This window comes from Etheostoma cragini, chromosome 12 (genome assembly GCF_013103735.1).
Source record: "Etheostoma cragini isolate CJK2018 chromosome 12, CSU_Ecrag_1.0, whole genome shotgun sequence".
NCBI classification, from domain to species: domain Eukaryota; kingdom Metazoa; phylum Chordata; class Actinopteri; order Perciformes; family Percidae; genus Etheostoma; species Etheostoma cragini.
Genome location: NC_048418.1, coordinates 7,863,351 through 7,868,435, shown reverse-complemented (window position 1 = coordinate 7,868,435; position 5,085 = coordinate 7,863,351). Strand labels below are relative to the sequence as shown.

The following is a 5,085-nucleotide window of genomic DNA, read 5'->3' as shown; positions in this document are numbered from 1 at the left end:
ATCACTTTTCAGGAGGAATGAAGCATTATTTCAATGAGCTGTAAGGGTACCAACAAATTTGAGCACATCTGTATTTACACTCAACAAACATCACAGTTTACTGCTGATTCTTTTGAAATTCAGCTATATTTAGGCATATTCAAGAAATCAAGGTAGGTAAAAAGACAAGTGTTTTAATTCACCACCTACCACTTTAATTTAACTTACCAAAAAATAAAGCAGAGGTCCCCTTTTCCCCACAGAGTGTTTTTAAAAGAAAGTATTGTCAGCATCCGAGTTCCCATGGTCTGTTTTTCTCATGTATAATGAGCAAGATTTTCTCCTGACCTTCCTAGCATTGACAAGACAGCTGGTCTGGCTACATGAAATTAATGAGCTAGTTTGGCTTTTAAACTCAGACAAGACACAACAATGGCAGAGAGCAATACACACAAAGCTAAACATGTGGCACAATAAACAGTCACATTTTAAAACCCGGGTGAGAATCAGCACTGCGTATGATTTACAGCAGTCTGGCTACATCAATCCAGTGCTTATTCAATACCTTCCTGTTTCAAAGTAGATCTGTGAAGTTAAAACTGAGTAGGAAATACAAGGTGCAAGCGACACATCTTAAAAGATGGAAAGTTGCTAAAAACCGTATTAAGGAATTTTTTGGCAACATGGGAGCAGTGGGACAGCTGTAAAAACATTCTACATTGACATAAAAAGGTGATACGGTAAACGTGTTTGCAAACAGTTGCCGTTGTACACTTAGATAAGCCATGGAGCAACATTCATTTGGATTCATGTTAACGATTAAGTCCAAAATTTACTTTTTTTTCTGCACCAACTATAGAGGGAAATAGTTGGCTCTTTAAGTGTTAAATGCTCCACTATGTTGTCAATTTGTGTCAAACTTTGTCTGCTGTTTGATGCTGGACATGCAGCATATAGTAGGTTTACCAAAACAGCTGGAAATGAGGTTGATGAAAGCTGTGAGACTCGACCAAAACATTGGGGTTTTGGCCAACAACAATGAGCTGAAAGATGCTAAAAAAAAAAGCCCCATAAGGCTTAGGGGATTTACGAGCAACAGCTTTCTTATTACACATGGGCATTTGACACACTGTCAATATAAAAATATTGATTAGTTGAGCTTTAGGAGGTTTTAGGAGTCGTGCTGCTACGAGTTTCTCAAGGAATGTATGCTGAATGTTGGCATGGCACACGTGAACAACCCATACATGACATGATAGTTGGCTTGAACATTTGCTCATCCTCCTCAATATAAAGCAGGTGTATTTCTTTACCACAGGTGCTCCGTGCTGTCCCCTGAGGAGGATGGCCTCCAAACCTGAATCTGTCTGACTACATTATGATTATTAAGAGGCTTGGGTGAGACTGATAAAAAGAGAGGAACTTTTCAGCAGTCGGGGTGAATGGTCACAGGTCATTTATCGATGTCAGGCTTCTCCCCACCGTTCCTCGCTGAATGCTAATTGCTGACGCGCTGATACGACAATACGATTAGACTTGATTAAACAGTCCATTGCATAAACCTAAGCAAAATACTATAAAAAACAGCCCTCTGTCCTTGGTAACACGCTCATTCTGTGGCCGTTTTCCCGTGTCAACAATCCAGCTAAATGGCCTCGTCAGTGGTCAAGTCTTCAGCTAAGTATAGGCCCAGGAAACATTGTGAATCAGCATCTTGTGTCTGTGGAATAAGCATGTTTTCTGCCACTGACATACATGTCTTGATTACAAAGCTGCTACTCTCTTATTGTAACCAGGAACTAGTTATTGATCAGCTTTCACTCCAAGGTTTTGCAGGGGGGTGATTTGGGGGGGGGGGGCACCAGTTAACCATCTCTCCTCTGGGAGACGGGCTAATCATTTGCTGGGGTGCAGTGATGAGAATTCTGACTGACGTAATCTATGGATTGAATGGAGATTAACCGCCATGTGGGGTGATGACTCTCCTCTTTGTCTTTTTTTGTCTGGATGGGGATCTGCTCGCCTTATCTTATCGCTCTGCCTCATTTCTCCAGGGCAGTTCCTCGCCGTTATCACCACGGCTCCATCTACATGGAAATCAAAGCCTTAGCAGAAGTGGAATACGATTAGGGAGGGGGAGAAAAGTCTAATCTTCCCCCTCCTCGATTTGTGCTAATAATGCACTGCAGCAACCTACTGTACAAAGAGCCTGAAATACAACAAACAGTCTCTGTTGTTGTGAAGGTGGATGGATGGATAAACACAAGGCACTGGAGTAGTGCGTTCATGTGTAACTCATGAAACATTTCATCTGTGAGGCTTCTTTTCGTCTGTGGGCCTTGAAAATCAGGATTAACTCTCGCTTCACAGGACACAGCTGCCTGACACTGACCTCCTTTGTTTTTTAATGACCAAAAGAGTAGGTGTGTGTGTTTGTGTGTGCGTGTGTCAGTGCGTGTGTGTGTGTCAGGGGTGGCTGCTAAAGGGAGGGCGAGTTACAGCAGGGATTAGAACACTGACAGCAACCTCCTTTCAGAGTAAACAAAAGTACATGGTACTGTAGTGTGTGTGTGTGTACTGTACTGTGTGTGTGTGTGTAACTAAATAACATGCCACTGCTGGTGACACCAGACAAAAAGAGGAAGACCGAGTCCATCTGTGAAAACAGCGGGATTAAGCTGTGCTCAAGCCAAAAGCTACACGTCAATCAACCGCTAAGTGTGTGTGTGTGTGAATGCGTGTACTTCTGCCTGTGTGTGTGTACATACACAACTGTACACACACACAGCTTTTTGTCCGGCAGTGGGGGATGGAGGACCCCAACACTGTTGTTTTCATTTGTAATCTGAGGCATGGAGTGAGGCCAGCGATCCATCAATCACACTCAAACACAAAAACAAAAATTTGAAAAACTTTTTTTAATGTAAGAACTCCTTTTACAGCAAAGCATGAATCAAATATGATTGACAATTTTTTGTTAAAAACAAGAATGTTGACCTTTAAGATGTAACAAAAAATACATACATTTGTCTGCTGGAATGTACCAGACAGCCTTGTACACGCACCGGCACATTAGTCACCCCCCCCCCCCCCCCCCCCCCTTACTGGGTGCTGTCTCTTTGAAAAGCTTGTTGTTACGCTGTCGGGACCCCCGACTGTTCCCCCATAATGCACCAGCACTTCTGCATGGCACCCCGTGGGGGCCAGTCTGAAGCCACTAGTTGAGGCTGCAGCCATTCACAAAGGTCAAGGCTATAATACAGTAGGTGTGTGTGAGGGGGGGCTTGACCTGGATGTAGTAGCCCCCTCTAGGTGGGGGGTCATTATACCCCCACGTGCCTTGTAACAGGGATTGAAGCTGGCTCGCTCCCTTGCACCTTTAACCCCGGGGGGGAATTGAAATCAATACGGCCTATGATGAAGGGGGCGACTGGAGTCGGATGGGGGTGAGGGAAAAGAGAGAAAGGGGGAGAGAACGCTGCCTTGACGGATGGCTGGTTAAAGGGGGGCGATCAATTACCCTGATGGATTGCTTTTTGGGGGATTTCAAAAACGAGATGGTTCTCTGCTCCTTTAAGACCTATTGTCCACTGAAGGAAAAGGAATGGACAGGAGACTGGTCTACTGCAGTTTGCATAACATCCTGCAAGGCTGGAGTATCAGTCACTTAAATCTTTGTTGTAGTGAGAAGTGGCAACTGGTCCCTCCTCCTCTTCCCAAGCCTTTTATTTTTCAAAAATGTTTAATCCCCCCCCACTCCCCCAACCATCCCCCTCCACACATTCTCCCTCTAACGGATCCCCTCTCTCTACATTATTCTCCGTGCATTTTAATTTTTTTTTCCGTCACCGGGGGCCCAGTTTCCCCGCCCACTCTCCTCATTTTCGCCTCTAGAATAGTGGAGCCAAGAAATAGTTAATCTCTCCGGTGGCTGCTATGATTGGCCGCTGTATGCAGCCCTCAGCCTCCTTGAATGAGAAACGGGGGTAACCAGGCAACTTCAGAGCTGGAGAGAAGGGAGAGAGAAGAGAAGATAGAGCTTTACGGGATCTTAGAATTGTGGAAGAATTTTAAACATGTAAAAAAGCGAGGCAATGTGGTTTAACCTTGTGTGTCCGGGAAATGGAATTAACAAATGGATTTTCTTAAACACGCTCTCTCCCTCTGTTTCTCTCTCTCCCTCTCTCATTGGGGGGAAAAAAATAGAGCGCTCAAATGAAGGGGACACAGATCTGGATTAAAACGCATAAATGGGACACTCCAGAGAAGCATCCGCTGAGAAAAGGTGAGTAGGCATCTCAGTTCTGAGCTTCTCTTTTAACGGGAGTGTTTGAAACTGTGGAGCTGTTTAAGGATGCGAGGCAGCTCCGCGTCATGTCAAGATTTATGGACAGGATGCGTTGCCCGCTGAATGGAAATGGGTTGCGGAACAGTCCGCTGTGGATGACTGAGAAACAGTCGCATAGGTGATGCAAATGAAACAAGTGAGATCAGAAATGAGCTCGTGAGGAAGAACATCGGTGGTGCTTGGTGGATTTGAATGTGGAGTCCTTTAAAGCGCAAAACGCCGGTCGCCTGTCAAATAACCTGCTGTCCCATATGGAATTGCGCACAAATTAGAAATAGACATCTTGTTTTGAAGTGATGTCGATTCATGTATTCCTTACTTAAGTCTAGGCTATGTTGATTCATAAGATGTCATGTATCAGGAGAAGCGCTGCCCCCCTCCCTCCACTAATATTCAAATGAAGTGATGTCCTGCTGCAACAGCAGTAAGTCATCTTCCAACGACTGCGTGTTAACCGGCTCTGATGCTGAGTGCAGGGAATGATGACGCATATGTTGATAAATGTATTGATCGACCAGAAACAAATAGAAAATGCTCAGTGGGCTGCATTCGGGGATGAATACCTGTGGAGGGATGGTTGGATGAGAGCGCGCAGCGCAGCAGCACCGGTGTGACCGGCTGCGCTGAGCCGGAGTCTGCCTGAAATCAGTTCAGGCCTGTAGAAGAGTGATCCTCCGGTCTTCATTCACGTTCATTGATCATTGTGGGTATAAAAACATCCTGCCAGTTGGTGGTGTGTGTGTGGTGGTGGTGGGGGG

The 5,085-nt window shown here is 45.1% G+C and overlaps 1 protein-coding gene and 1 long non-coding RNA gene across 2 annotated transcripts in view; one reads left to right on the top strand and one right to left on the bottom strand.

Moving 5' to 3' along the window:
- LOC117954835 overlaps window positions 1–1,306 on the bottom strand; it is a 25,317-nt gene extending 24,011 nt beyond the window's left edge. The window contains exon 1 of the long non-coding RNA XR_004658899.1: window positions 1,296–1,306. This is a non-coding gene — a long non-coding RNA (uncharacterized LOC117954835). The remainder of the gene's footprint in view (window positions 1–1,295) is intronic.
- Window positions 1,307–3,971: 2,665 nt separating this feature from the next.
- Window positions 3,972–5,085, top strand: part of LOC117953979 — a 50,079-nt gene continuing 48,965 nt past the window's right edge. Inside the window, exon 1 of the mRNA XM_034887407.1 lies at window positions 3,972–4,264. The gene's annotated coding sequence lies outside the window, so the exon portion shown is untranslated. The remainder of the gene's footprint in view (window positions 4,265–5,085) is intronic.